At 38.8% G+C, this 16468-nt stretch overlaps 1 protein-coding gene and 1 long non-coding RNA gene across 36 annotated transcripts in view; both read right to left on the minus strand.

The window, feature by feature from the left end:
• MARCHF8 (membrane associated ring-CH-type finger 8) overlaps positions 1-16468 on the minus strand; it is a 184605-nt gene that overhangs the window by 74210 nt on the left and 93927 nt on the right. The gene's annotated exons all lie outside the window — the stretch shown is intronic.
• On the minus strand, positions 2986-9181 carry LOC118632055. Its single transcript, XR_004959969.1, has 3 exons — positions 9155-9181; positions 5405-5471; positions 2986-3018 (listed from the first exon to the last, which is right to left on the minus strand). It is a non-coding gene; the product is annotated as an uncharacterized LOC118632055 (long non-coding RNA).

Here is a 16468-nt window from a genome sequence, read left to right on the forward strand (position 1 = left end):
AACAAAGTGAGTGACAAAAATCACATGATCATATCAACAGATGCAGAAAAAGCATTCAACAAAATCCAGCAACAATTTATGATAAAAACTCTCAGGAAAAAGGAAATGGAGAGATCATACCTCAACATAACAAAGGCCATAAGAGACAAACTTACAGCTAACAACATACTCAACAGGCAAAACCTAAAAGAATTTCCCTTAAAATCAAAAACAAGACAGGGACATCCACTTCCACTACTCTTATCCAGCATAGTACTAGAAGTCCTAGCCACAGTAATCAGACAAAAAGAAAAAAGAAAAGGCATCTAAACTGGAAAGGAGGAAGTAAAACTACATTATTCACAGATGACCTGATACTGTACATAGAAAACCCTAAAGACTCCACCAAAAAATTGCTAGATTTAACAAATGAATTTGGCAACGTGGCAGAAATCTATGGTATTTTTTTAATACACCAGAAATCTATTTTTAACATCCAGAAATCCATGGCATTTTTATACACCAATAATGAACTCTCAAAAATAGAAACTAAAAAAAAAAATCCCATATTTACCATGGCAACAAAAAAATTATATAGTTGGAAATAAACTTAACCAAGGAAGAAAACCATAAGACATTGAAAAGGAAAGAGAAAGCCTTGGCCAGCGTCCCTCAGTGGTTTGTGCGGCCAGTGCACCAGAGGGTCCAGAGTTTGAGTCCCACTAAAGAGCACATCCCTGGGTTGCCAGTTCAATCCCCAGACCTGATTGGGTGCATGAGGGAGGCAACCAGTCGATGTGTCTCTCTCACATGAATCTCTCTCTTCCCCACTTCCACGCTCTCTAAAAACAATGGGAAAAAATATCCTCTGGTGAGGATTAACAACAACAAAAAAAGGAAACAGAGGAAGATAAAATAAGTGGAAGCATATACCATGTTCATGAATTGAATGAATTAACATAACTAAAATGTCCACACTACCCAAACTACAGAATCAATGCAATCCCTATTAAAATACCAACAGCATATTTCACAGATCTAGAACAAGTATTTCAAAAATTTATATGGAACCACAAAAGATCCCAAATAGCCTAAGCAATCTTGAGAAAAAAGAACAAAGTTGGAGGGATCATGATAACAGATGTCAAACTATACTACAATGTATTAAAACAGCTTGGTAATGGTCCAAGAGCAGACATACAGTCCAATGGAACAGAACAAGGACTCCAGAAATAGACCCAACCCAAAATGGTCAATTAATATTTGACAAAGGGGGCAAGAGCATATAATGGAGTAAAGATTAGTCTCTTCAGTAAATGATGTTGAGAAAACTGGACAGGTACATGCAAAAAAATTAAACTAGACCACCAACTTATACCATACACAAGGATAAACTCAAAAAGAGTAAAAGACTTAAATGTAAGTTACAAAACCATAAAAATTCTAAAAGAAAACATAGTTAGCAAAATCTCAGACATCTCATGTAACAGTATTTTTCTGATTCATGGCCTAGGGCAAGAAAAACAAAGGAAAAAATAAACAAAAAGGACTACATAAAGTTAAAAAGCTTCTGCACAGCAAAAGAAACCATGAACAAAATAAAAAGGGAACGCACTGTATGAGAGAACATATTCACCAATGATACAATGGATAAGGGGTTAATTTCCAATATACAAAGAACTCATACAACTCAATACCAGAAAGACAAACAACCCAATTTAAAAATGGGTAAAGGACTTCAATAGACACTTCTCAAAAGAAGACATTTAGATGGCAAATAGGCATATGAAAAATTCTCAATGTCACTAATCATCAGACAGATGTAAATTAAAACTATAATGAGGTATCTCCTCACACCTGCCAGAATGGCTACCATCAACAAATAATAGATGCTGGTGAGGATAGAGAAATGGGAACACTAGTACACTACTGGTGGGAATGCACATGGGTACAGCCACTGTGGAAAACAGTATGGAGATTTCATCAGAAAATTAAAAGTGGAACTGCTGTTTGACCCAGTGATCCCACTTATGGTATCCTAAGAATCCCAAAACACCAATCAGAAAGAATATATGTACTCCTATGTTCACAGCAGCATTGTTTATAATAGCCAAGATTTGGAAACAGCCCAAGTACCCATCAGTAGATGAGTGGATAACAAAGCTGTGGTACATTTACAAAATGGAATATTATGCAGCTGTATAAAAGGAGCTCTTACCCTTTGCAACAGCATGGATAGACCTAGAGATTATTATGCTAACAGAAATAAGCCAGTTAGAGAAAGACAGATATCACATGATCTCATTTATAAGTGGAATGTAATGAACAAAATAAACTGACAAAATAGGTCCATAGGCCTGGATGCATAGAACAGAGTGACAGATCTTAGAGGCGAGGAAGGATGAGGGGACAGGAAGAGATTAACCAAAGAACATATATGCAAAACCCATGGAAACAGACAACAGTGTGGGAAAGGCCTGGGGGGGTGGGAGGGTATGCTGGGTGGAGAGAGGGCAAATGGGGGACATCTGTGATACTATCAACAATAATAATCATAATAAATAAGCAAATGTCCACAAAAAAATAATAATCTAAAAAGGTCTTATTTTATGACCAAGAATAATTTTTCTATGAGATTATTTGTGATCAAAAGAGGGAGGCTACAGGGGGGAAAGATCAGTTTCAATGGAAAACTATAAGCTGCTGGCAATTCTTTGTAAACTGTAGGTACTTGATAGACACGTAAATAACATTCTGAGAATTATTTAAATTGACTGACTTCCACCCCCACATACACACACCTCCCCTACAGCAAAACTATTTTTATCTCCATTTGCAACTGTCTCAACATTCCTTTACTGTATATAAATTGGTATGCTTTGACTTTTCCGTTGAACTATTTAACTACATACCTAGTTAGTCATATTACAAGAGTAAAATAAATTCCTTAATATTTGTTCACTGGAATAATGATTTACCTCTTCCTGAAAATACCTTTTTTTTTTTCTGGTTGGTTTTTCTGTTTCTGTTTTTGTTTTCCTGTGGTAAAACACACATAATATAAAACTTACCACTTCAACCATTTCAAAGTGTACATTTAGTATACTTACAAGGCGGGGTAACCATCACTATCTAGTTCTAGAACATTTTCATCATCTTTAAATGAAACCCCATTCCCATTAACAGTCACCTCCATTCCCCTCTCCCAAGCCCCCACTTTGTGTCTCTATGTTTCATATAAATGCAACCATACAAAACGTGGCCTTCTGTGTTTGGCTTCCTTCTCTTAAGCACGCTTACAGGGTTCACTGATGCTTGTATGAGCATGAATCGGCCCTTCATTCCTTTTTACGCCTGAATAATATTATATTGTATGAATTCACCACATTTTGCTTACCCACTCATCCACTGACAGACATCTGGGTTGTTTGCACCTTTCAGTTTTTGTGACTAGTGCTGTAATGAACATTCATGTACAAGTTTTGCTTGAACACCTGCTTTCGAGGCAGGATAGTCAGAAGCTAGAAAAATTCCTTGCCAAGTGGAATGGGGAAACTGAGACAGCTGAACAAACTGACTGAGCAATTTATAGTTAGATACAGAACGTTACCAGGTCGGAAAGCCCCAAGGGCTAGCGACAGGCAATACTGATGCTGAACCTCGCCCCCAGGGTAGCCTTTCCTCCCCTGGCATATCTCTGGTCATGTAGTTTAGAACCCCTGGCCTTTTGTATCACTGGTCATATAGTCTGGACCCTCTCCTGACCTTTCCTCTCTAGAGGTAATATCTAGGCCTCAGCTCCAGGACCAGCTGCAGTAACTAATGACCCCCTGCCCTGGCACCAACCAATCAATGAAAAACACAATCCTGAAAGGACACACCTGGAAAAGTTGATGACTCTTCTGAGATCTTCCCAAGACCTCAGATAAAACTCTCCCCAACCCTGTCTCCTGTACCTTCCCTTGCCCCTTTCTTTCCTCAAGCTCATCCCTTTGCTTTCTTTCTCCAAAGCTCCAAGCCCCACCCCCTTTTTATGCCTCTGAAATTGCTTCCTGAGTCCAAGCAGCCTAGCTGCCTCACTTCTTCCAAAGCTCACTTCTACCTCTGTGAATTTCTAAATTAACTTTTGCTTGTATTTGGGTTCCTTGGCTCTAAATTCTTAGCCAAGAATTGAGGTCTAACATCTGGTGCTATTCACAGTTAACAAGACCATAACAGCTAACCACTTGCCAATCATCTATAATCTCTAGATTTCATTTTGTCCTTTATAAATTAGCGGGCTAGGAGGGGTAAGAGAAGAGAAGTTAACAGATATCACCTCTTTGACTCCTCTGAGTTCTCAAATGTAGTAATTCAATGTGGAGCATATGTTGCCCTGTTTAGTTCCACTCCACACTACACATATTGTGATTTCAAACTTACCCCTGAAGTTATTAATAATTGGGTTTATAGTTCCCCAAACTCTTCTAACATAAACTAATACATTAAATGCTTTTTAAAATGTGACATGTAACAAGGTATGATTAATCTTCGTAGTAACATATTGATGAACACAATCTTTTTAAAATGTGCTTTCCATTATATAATTTTTTTTCATTTTCTCAATATAAAATAAAGTTGTGCTGAAAAAATAAGTCTTTGTGTTCACTGTTAACATTTTTTAAACTTTAATCATACAATAAGTAAAATGAACAGATTCTAATTTCTGCCATTTAAAAACTCTTAATATATCCAATAAATACATAAACCCTTAAAGTAGTTGAAAATTATTATCAGCCTTGGCAGGTCTTGCTCAGTGGTTAGAGCGTCGGCCCTCGGACCAAAGAGTCTTGGGTTTGATTCTGGTGAAGGGCACATACCTCAGTTGCGGTTTGGTCCCTGGCCCTGGTCAGGGTCACGTGGGAGCAACAAATCGATGTGTCTCTCTCACATCGATGTTTCTCTATCTTTCTTTCTCTTTCTCCCCCTCCCACTCTATCTGAAGATGAATGGCAAAATATCCTTGGGTGAGGATTTAAAAAAAACGTATTATCAATACTAATCAAAATATATTTGTTATAAAAGTATTATAGAAATTGTAACACTTTCTCCTGTAGTGTAAGTAACCTTTGTAAAAAGGCTATTCCATTTTTTTAGTATAGAATGAACTCATTCAGGGAACACATTTATTGGCCACCTACTACATGACAGGTATTGTTCCAGGCCCTGGAGAAAGATGGAGTGAACAAAGCAAAGGTGGCTTCTCTTGTAGAGCTTAAGAAAACAGTGCAGAAGGAGACTGTCAAACTTCCATCGTCTCAAAGCTCAGAATGTATGTGTTCAAGAAATGTTTGTTTACTTAAGAAACTATAAGTGATAGTTCATGATGAAATATATATGTGTATCCAATATAGCCCAAATCCCTTGAGGCTCTGATATTTTTCACCTTTACTATTTTTGTCCATATAGCTCAAGAGCATCTCAGAGTCTCACAAAGTTAACAGCGACAGCATCTATACAACATAAAACAGATATGCAAATAGCAACATTAGAATATCTCAGCCAAATGAAATTACATGTCTAACTTAGATACACACACACACACACACACACACACGGTAAATAATACCAACAAACAGAACAAAGACCCTTTGTTACTGTTCCATCATTTATATATTTTCCATCCTATGAGAAGCCAAAAGATTTTCCCAGAATAAATGCTCCAAGAGGAACTTGAACCAAGAACGAAAGGCCCATACTACTACTAGACTCTGCCTCCAAGAAGCCCAGTCCCACGCCTATCACTTTTTCCTAAGTGCTTCGATCTGTTTCCCCTTCTTCCACACTCACTCTGAGTATCTCACGCTTGTGTTCTGTTAGTAATTAATTTTTCAGCCATTCTAAATTATTTGTTCTGCAAATCAGTTTTTTGTCTCCCTTGGCCGTATTTTTCCTTTTTCACCTCATTCTGCTATTTTTATTATATCATTTCTGAGCCTGTGTTTTATGAAACTCGGGTTCTTAATGGCTCACTACTTGGGAATTCTCCTCTTTTCTGCAAGGCAATAATTCTCTTTCAGAACAGACTCTGCACGCTTCTTCGGCACGCACCATGTTCCTCTCCACCTGCCCTGAGTGCAGAAGCCGCGCCACGTCTTCTCCATTGGCTCAGGCTACAGGGACGGTCTGTGGAGTGTCTTTGTGGGTCACTGTGTAGTCTAGGGGAACCCTTCCACTTCCAGCTACTTTCTGAGCTAGTGCTGCACTCCAGCAGCTCTGTGCCCTTGCGTTGAGGAGGGGGAGGTTTGCGGAATGTGAAAAAGGAAACAGGGAATCAGCTCAGCAGGGGCAAGGGCTACAAGAAGCCTAACTCTGCTCTTCTCCTGAGATACATCCTTTTCCTCTCCAACTGTCTTTAATTCCCTGAATCCTTGTGAGGTTTTATTTCCATCAGAAAGAGTCAGTCCAAGGTGTTCTCTTCCTCCTTTGCAGTCAGTTTCTTTTTTTTTTTTTTTTATCCTCACCCGAGGACATTTTTCGATATTTTGTTCAGATAGAGTGAGAGTGAGAGAGAGAGAGAGAGAGAAACATCGACGTGAAAGCGACACATCGAGTGGTTGCCACCCACACGACCCAACCAGGGTCGGGGACAAACTGCAACCAAGGTACGTGCCCTTAGCGGGAACCGAACCCGGGTCTCTCCGAACCGCAGGCCAACGCTCTAACCGCTGAGCCAAACCGGCCAGGGCTGCAGTCAGTTTCTTTTCCTCCCAATCCCGACTATTCTATTCACTTTCTACCTCCATCTACCCTGTAAGTGATTAGAGTCCAGTCACCTGCAACTCACCATGTGCTCCTCCTCCTACTTACTGTTCAAGGATGAAAAAAGCAGCAAAACCAGGTGGGTGATGCCAGGACCAGCTGCAATGACTAAGGACCCCCTGCCCTGGCACTGACCAATCAGTGGAGACCAAAACCCTGAAAGAGCACTCCTGAAAAACTGATGAATATGCTGCTGAAACCCTCCCCTGAGACCTCCCCTAAGACTCCCCACCTGTAAGAGAGAGATAAAAGCCTCAAGACAAAGGACCCAGCATGCTCTCCCTCAGGGGAGCACACCCATGCCATCCCCACCTCCTTCTCCTCCCCCTTCCCCACACACTACAGGCCCGCTGCAGACCCACTCAGGGCTAGACTCCCTGTCCAGTAACACTTTCTGGCACCCAGAGAGATTTGAGTTATCAATGTTCCCTTATATCAGGTATTCTGCTAACTCCCAATTTACTGATGAAATAATCAACTCTAGGGTTTATCACTAGACTACCTTTCTTATCTACTTTTTTACCAGCCTGGACATACCAAAATAGTGTGTTTTTCTTTGTCACTTGAGAAACATTCAGGGAAGGGCTTCCAGTCACCTGGAATCCCCAGTATTCCGGCAGGACTACATACACCATTTTTTATTTTGTTCCCTATCCTTTTCTCTTACATAGCCTCTGCATAGTGTGGGGTTGAGAATGATTCTGGGCCAAACACTCTGAATTCTTGGAAATTTTCATTTCTCCAAATGACCATCAGCTGTTTTCTTTAAATTTACTGTTGGCATATTTCTGACCATTTTTATCCATTTAGCTGTTCATATCATTAAGTCTAAAAGGATGGATATTTGAAATCTGGCTTCATTCTGCCATCTTAAAACAGAAATCACACTATTTAAAAAAATACACCCTGATATGACCACATAAAAAATAGTGACTTTTTGTCAAAATACTAGCATTATACCAGAATGACTACGGTGGATGTTGTTGGTTGTTCTACCTCCTCCTCAACGGCACACAGATTCTCTTCAGTACTCCCCTCTGCCCAGAGTTACCTTGTATGTCAGGATGCTGGCCTCACCCTCTGACCCTGGAGTAAGTCGACTATCAAAAGCTCACTTTTGGCTCAGTGAGGTCTGCTGGAGGCATATGGAAAATACCTTCTCACCCTTCGAGCAAGTGACATTCTTCTCTTCCTCCCCTCCTCCATGCATAAGGCATGTGCAGCCCTGAATGCTAGTGACAATGACCTACGACATCAGGTGAAACCTGCCTTGAGATAAAGCAAACCTCATGAATGGTCGAGCAGACAGACAGAAAGAACCTGGGTCCTCCAGTATGTCTCACTTTTTAAAAGTATGTTTTTATTGACTTTAGAGAGAAAGGAAGGGAGAGGAAAAGAGAGAGAGAAACATTGATGTGAGAGAGAAACATCAATTGGTTGCCTTCTGCACGTACCCCAACTGGGGATCAAACCCACGACCTGGGTATGTGCCCTAACAGGGACTCGAACCAGCAGCCTTGAATGACAGTCAAGCACCTGACCCGCACCAGCCAGGGCACACCTCTCCCTCGTACGGACAGCCCTTTACCTGAGCAAGTAAAGCCCTCCGGTGTCTGGCATATCGGGTCGGCAGCCCTGTCACTTGCAGCTGACAGCACCCTACAAATGGCATCTGGGCTATCTATAATACTAAGTCCTCCTAGGTGAGCATGTGTATTTTTAAAATTAATATAGAACTTCAAACTGATTATTATTAAGAATCAAGTGTGCCTGGGTGCTAAAAAAAAAAAAAAAATCAATGATTCTCAGAATTACCAGAGGCTTAAAGACCGTCTAGTCCAACCCAGCCCAGAGCCTATGTTTTGTAGAACAGTACAGCTACAGTTGTTTCTCCTCAACACTCCCAGCAACAGAGAGCTCTCCAGCCACCTTCCGAGGCAGCCAGCTCCATCACTCTGCTGAAAAATGTATCCTTATTACCGTCAGGTTCATTCTTTGACCTGAGGTGTCTATGGAGACACTCGATTTAAGAGCAAATTAAAAGGAGCAAAAGCAGTCTGGCACAAAGGTGGCAGCAGCAGCAGAGCAATGGCATGAACAAGGTACACCATGCACACCAACTTTCCCTTGAGCATCAGTCAGTTAGCAGCAGAACTGTGACTCCACTGGCATTTAACCAGGTCATTAAGACTCTTTTATGGACTATACACATGCACAGATCTACCCTGTGTTTTAAGCCCTCCTCTGCTCCCCACTCTGAGAATGATAAGAAGAATATATGTAAAACGAGAACCTCTTCTATATGAAGTACTTGTAATTATTGTGAGAAACTAACATGATACAAAGGAAGCTTTTGGAACAGAGTGCCACTCACATTTTCCTGAATTCCCCATGTCCTCCTCAGCAGACTGAAGTCTGGGTGAACACATCATAAATATATAACAAAAACAAGGGTTCTCAACATTTTTTTCATAACAAACCATCAAAGAAGCATAAGAGATTGCTGGGTAATACGTTAATCCTAAATGATAAACTAATGCTCTGATTTTAAGATAATCATCACCTTATTCATCAATCAGTTGTTTTTTATATATAGTTATATGCTGTTTAACACTGGGGATATGTTGTATTATAAATTATAACTGAAATTTCCTGTTATTTGTTTTTTTCTTATTGTCTCTCAACTACTGTCATGTATACCTTGACTTGCATCCTCTTATCAAGTATTTCTGTGCTCTGGGTTTATTTTTTATTTTTTTATTTTTTTATCCTCACCCGAGGATATTTTTTCCATTTTTTGTACAGATAGAATGGGAGGGAGAGAGAGGAAGGGAGAGAGAGTGAGAAACATCGACGTGAAGGGACACATCGAGTGGCTGCCACCCGCACGACCAACCAGGGCCGGGGACAAACTGCAACCAAGGTACATGCCCTTAGCGGGAACCGAACCTGGGTCTCTCCGGACCGCAGGCCGACGCTCTAACCGCTGAGCCAAACCGGCCAGGGCTGTGCTCTGGGTTTAAAATTCCCTCATACAGAACCATTTTTGAAGACCTTAAAACCTACGTATGTACTGGTAAAGTTGTTTCTTCAAAGAATAGCCTCCTTGGAAACTGATATAACAAGTGATAGACTCACACCATATTCCAGGTGTCTCATAAAGAATCTGTTTCCTTTTGGGTGTCTGAAGTGAAAGACCTGATTATATAGGGTCAGGTTTACTTATGAATTCTGAAATAGGGTAAGAAAATGGTCAGGCAAATCCTTCCAACGTTCATAATTATTGTGCATCCAAGCTGAACTACTCCACAATACCATATAAAATGCAGAAAAAAGGAGCCCAAACAAGAGAGAATGCAGAGCCCTGCTTGCCAGCAGTCCATGCCCATTCACGCCAGCAGTCCATGCCCATTCACGGATTTCCTCTGCCGGTGCCACTGCTCTCAAGACCCTGACCTGATGAACTCTTGTTTCCCAAGTGTTGCCCCATACTCTGGACAAGATATCTGGTTTGTTATGACCTTTACTATATGTTTGTTTGGGCCTTTCAGGAGAATAGTACTTTCTCAGCTATTAACTGATTGCCCAAAGAAGCACCTTGTGGGAACTTATCAAATTTTTTCATGTTATCTCTATAATGACAGTCCTGGTTTGGCCTGCTGATCCCAGCTTAGTGGCAAACCACACCCTCAAACACTGGTATAGTTTATTACCTAGAGCCTTCTTCTCACTTACATACCACATTCAAGAGCATTTCCAAAGCTACCAGGCTCATATCATTGCTCTAGACCAGAATCTTTCTAATTAAGTGTGCACTACACACTAATTAAAACAACTTAAAACCACTGTACTTGTCAGAGGACCTGGGGATCCTGCCAGTTTTATAACAGGACCATTGAGGATCCCAAAGCTACAGAAGCTCTAACAGATATGCTGTCAGGGAGTTTGCACGAGAATATCTTTGCCAGATTTTTCCAATTGCACCTTGTATTTTGTGGCCTGCTCTTAAAATGAAAATATAAATAGCTGAGTAAGAATTATTATTATCATTTACAAAAGATTATGTTTTCATTTAAATATAGATAGCATCGTCCTATATGCTACAAGGGACTTCTGATGAATAAAATATCATCCCTACTGCTAAGGAACTCATACTCTATTATGGGATATAAACAAGTAAACCAGTAACAGGTAACAACTATATGGTAGAATTAAATAAATTCCACATCAGAGACATAGATGTTAGTTTCTCTGTCTTTCACATATCCATCCACTACTACCCTCCCATGGAAGAAGAGAATGGAGAGGAAGAATGGATTCCCTAATGGACATTTAAGTTAGAAAGCTAATTTATAAATACCTAAGGTGGACCCACTTAAATACAGGAAAACAATATTCTTGAATATTTAAGCAATCTTGAATACCTGACATAGATTATAATTAATCTAAATTGTAATCAGATTAAGTTCCTTCAATGCTAGAAAAATCAATGCTGAAGTAGTGCTGACCAGGATAGAAAGCATGAATGAAGATATGAGTGGTCTGGCGAAAGCAGAATCAGAGTTAAGACACAGAATGGGACTAAAGTCTAAAATTGGCGTCAAGTAGGAATTCTGCCCCAGCCAGTCACTAGGTTTCAGGGGAAACTCAATTATGTGCTTTTGTTATGTTCTAAATACTTATCTAGGCTATGAATTCCATTCCACCACATGACAGGATGTAAAGCAAATAAATACCAAGGTGAGATTACCAAAATCTACTGCAATCACTATCCTGCTAAAACAAATCAGTCTGGTGGCAAGAACATAATTTCATTTTTTATTACTAGGATTTAAAATACAAAATACTTCATAAGGATTAAATATAACTGGAATAAATATTTCACAAAATGAGACAATAAAAAGAGGTATTACCTTACTTTGTTGAATGATATACATATTATATGAAAGAAATCAAGAAATATTTTTATCCTCATATTTTACCTGGAATATCTTGAAAAACTGTATAGTCCAGGAAAATATATTCGAGTCATATTTAAAACATCTGTCTTGCCCTGGTCAGTTTGGCTCAGCGGTTAGAGCATCAGCCCGCGAACCAGAGAGACCTAGGTTCGGTTCCCGCTAAGGGTACGTTACCTTGGTTGCTGTTTGTCCCCAGCCCCGGTTGGGGTTGTGTGGGTGGCAACCAGTCGATGTGTCTCTCTCACATTAATGTTTCTCTCTCTCTCTTCCCCCCTCTCTCCCTCCCACTCTATCTGAAGATAAATGCAAAAAAAAAAAAAAAAGTCCTCGGGTGAGGATAAAAAAAGAATAAAATATCTGTCTTTACTAACGAGTACTGCTTCAGCTATTTAAAGGTGCTTTACTTTATGGCTAATAACCCATCCTAGCACCTGAGAACTGAGAATAGTTGAAAAATTACGTTACATTTTAAAGCCAAATTATGTTACATTTTATTTATTTATTTATTTATTTATTTATTTATTATTATTGTTGTTGTTGTTAATCCTCACTCGAGGATATTTTTCCATTATTTTATTTTATTTATTTTTTTTAGATAGGGTGCAAGGGAGGAAGGGAGAGAGAAACATTGATGTGAGAAAAACACAATGATTGGCGGCCTCCTGCAAGACCCTGACCAGGGCCAGGGATCAAACCTGAAACCCAGGTACATGCCCTTGACTAGGAATCAAATCCACGACTCTTTGGTCCACAGGCCAACACTCTAACCACTGGGCCAAATCAGCCAGCGCAAATTATGTTACATTTTAAAGCCACTTAAAATTTACTTTGCTTTGCTCTTAAAGGTTTCTCCCTCAAAGGCGCTTCATTAAAGAATAATAGCTGAAGGATGAAAGAGGTAAAGTCACTTTTATCAATCTGCATATAATATGTCTGAATTTAGAATGTGCAATTACATCCAACATGCCCCAGTTATGAAGCTTCAGAAATAGTTTGTCTGACAGAAAAAAACAAAACTGCCTAGACAAGTATATAGTGACTTGATTATTTATTAAAAGATTGCCCAAAACCAGTAATTCCAATTGCCCCTTTGTTTAATGACGTAAGATTTTTATTCCTAGTACATACAAAGGGGTATGTCTTTCTTTTTCAGCGTAGAAGAGTTTTCGGCTCATATGCGTGCAAAGGGAGGCATCTGAAAACAGACCCCAGTAAATCCACTCAAGCTCTGTACCCTTTGAAAAGTTTGCCCACATCTCTCAGACATAGTTATGCCAGTCTGAAAACTATTCTTTAACATATCATAGAAGAAAGGTAAATGAAAGATTGAGCCACTCATTTCAGAACACCTAAAATACAAATATTTGAAAGCTCAACTTGCAAAACCCTAAAGAAAGGAAGAAAATTTCCTAAAATGCAACATAGAGAAAACCTAATCTAGTTACAACTTTCATTTTGAATACTCTGGTAATGTGATGGGTAAGGAATATCATCAATAATCAACAACCACCTTTTAAAAACAAAACTCTTTATGTCAAAAACTGAGCATAAACATCAACCAATACTGTATAATCATAAAATATTAAAAATTTAGACTCAGACTTTAAAATGTGGGAATACCTAGGAAGCATCTCATTAGATAACTCAATGGTTTACTGTTTATTACATTTTACTGCAGTTCATCTCACATCTCACAACAGCATCTTCTTTTATCTCCCAAAACTTTTCATTACGAAATTTTTAATCTACAGAGGAACTGAAAAAAATAGTATAATGGATACACTATATCCTTCACCTAGATGCATCAACCAATACAAAATTTGCCACATTTGCTTTCTCTTACACACAAACACACACACACATTTTTCCTTGTTATTTTTATTTTTCTGAATAAACCATTTGAAAATAAGTTGCAGATATTATGCATATTACCTCTAAATATTTCTGTATACATTTTCTACTAATGACATTCCTCCATATAACCACTGTACCATTTTATATCTAAAAAAATTAACTATAATTATATAATTATACTTTATAGACAATATTCAAATTTCCCAGTTCTCTCAAAATAGCTGCTATTTTTCCTAGCAGGTTCCATCAAAGTTTATATACTACATTTGGTTGTTATGCCTCTTGGTCCTCCTAGATTTAAAATAGTCTTTTCAGCCTGGCCAATGTGGCTCAGTGTATTGAGTGTCATCCCATGGAGTGAGAGATCTCAGTTTGATTCCTGGTCAGGGCACAGGCCAGGGTTACAGGTTCGATCCCTAGTAGGGGGTGCTAGGGAGGCAGCCAATAGATGTATCTCTCTCACGTCGATGTTTATATCTCTCTCCCTTACTCTTTCTAAAAAATATAATAATAATAATGTCAATAAAAATATTTATTTATTAATTTGTTTTTGTTACAAATGTTTCTCATTTTTCCTCCATTGACATTGGTCTATGTTCATTGGACATGCATACATGGATGTAAGTTCTGTGGTTTATCTCCCCGCCCCAACATCCCGTCCTCTAAGGCTTGTCAGTCTGTACCCCACTTCTATGTCTCTGGGTTAATTTTGTTCATCAGTTTGTTTCGTTCACTCCACAAATAAGTGAGATCATGTGATATTTGTCTTTCTGCTTGGCTGTTCTGCTTAGGATAATACTCTCCAGGTCCTTCCATGTCGTCTCAAAGGATAAGAGATCTTTCTTCCTCATAGCTGCACAGTATTCCATAGTGTACATGTACCACAGTTCTTTTATCCACTCATCTACTGATGGACACCTGGGCTATTTCCAGATCTTAGCTCTTGTAAATAGTGCTGCTACAAACATGGGGGTACATATATTCTTTCTGATTGGTGTTTCAGGATTTTTAGGGAATATTCCTAGAAGTGTGATCACCGGGTCAAATGGCAGATCAATTTTTAATTTTTTGAGGTAACACCATAGTGTTTTCCATAGTGGCTGCACCAGTCTGCATTCCCACCAGCAATGTACTAAAGTCCCCTTTTCTCCAAACCCTCACCAACACATTGATGATTTGTTGATGGCAGCCATTCTGACAGGTGTGAGGTGATACATCATAGTTGTTTTAATTTGCATCTCTCTGATGATTAGTGACATTGAGCATTTCTTCATATGTCTCTTGATGATTTGTATGTACATTTTGGAGAGGTGTCTATTTAGTTCCTCTGCCCGTTTTTTAATTGGGTTCTTTGTCTTCCTTTTGTTGAGTTGTATGAGCACTCTATATATTTTGGGAAATAAATTGCATCATTGGCGATTATGGTCTCCCATATAGTAGGAGCCCTTTCCGTTTTGATGGTTGTTTCTTTTGCTGTGCTTCTAAGCTTTTTAGTTTGATGTAGTCCCATGTGTTCATTTTTTCTTTTGTTTCTCTTGCCTTAGGTGTTGTATCAGTGAAAATTCTGCTGCGTACGATGCCTGAAATTTTACTGCCTGCATTTTCTTCTAGAATTTTTATGGAATCACGAATTAAATTTAAGTCTTTTATCCATTTTGAGTTTATTCTTATATATGGTGTGAGTTGATATTCTAGCTTCATTTTTTTGCAAGTAGCTATCCAATTTTCCCAACACCATTTATTGAAGAGACTGTCTTGACTCCACTGTATGCTCTTGCCACCTTCGTCAAATATTAATTAAGCATATTGTCTTGGGTCAATTTCAGGGTTCTCTATTCTGTTGCATTGCTCTATCTGCCTGTTCTTATGCCAGTACCAGGCTGTTTTGATTACAGTGGCTTTGCAGTATAACATGAAATCTGGTAATGTGATCCCTTTTACTTTGTTTTTCAAGATTTCTGTGGCTATTAGGGGTCTTTTTTGGTCCCATATAAACTTTTGGAGTGTTTGTTCTAGTTCTGTGAAGTATGTCGTTGGTATTTTGATGGGGATTGCATTGACTCTATAGATTGCTTTAGGTAGTATGGACGTTTTAATGATGTTAATTCTTCCAATCCATGAACAAGTTATATGCTTCCACTTTTTTTATAACTTCCTCTATTTCTTTTTTCAGTGACCTGTAGTTTTCTGTGAAGAGGTCCTTTACTTGTTTGGTTAGGTTTATTCCTAGGTATATAAATTTTTTTCCAGTTTCTCTTTCTGTGATTTCATCATTGATGTATAAGAATGCCATCGATTTCTTGACGTTAATTCTGTATCCTGCTACTTTGCCAAATTCATTTATTAAGTCTAGTAGATTTTTGATGGAGTCTTTAGGGTTTTCTATGTACAATATCGTCATCTGCAAATAATGAGTTTCACTTCCTCCTTTCCATTTTGGGTCCCCTTTATTTTTTTCTTCATGTCTAATTGCTGTGGCTAAGACTTCCAGTACTATGTTAAATAAGAGTGGCGAAAGTGGGCATCCCTGTCTTGTTCCAGTTCTTAAGGGGAATGCTTTTAGTTTTTGCCCATTGAGTATGATGTTGACTGTAAGTTTTTCATATATGGCCTTTATTATGTTGACATATGATCCCTCAATTCCCACATTGCTGAGCGTTTTTATCAGAAATGGGTGCTGGATATTGTCGAATGCTTTTTCAGCATCTATTGATATGATCGTTGTTTTTTTTTTTTATCTCTTTTGTTTATGTGGTGTATCACATTTATTGATTTGCGAATATAGTACCATCCTTGCCTGCCTGGGATGGAACCCACTTGGTCATGAGATGAGTAATTTTTTTGATGTATTGCTGGATCTGATTTGCTAATAT

The sequence above is a fragment of the Molossus molossus genome, unplaced genomic scaffold (genome assembly GCF_014108415.1).
Source record: "Molossus molossus isolate mMolMol1 unplaced genomic scaffold, mMolMol1.p scaffold_m16_p_17, whole genome shotgun sequence".
NCBI lineage: Eukaryota > Metazoa > Chordata > Mammalia > Chiroptera > Molossidae > Molossus > Molossus molossus.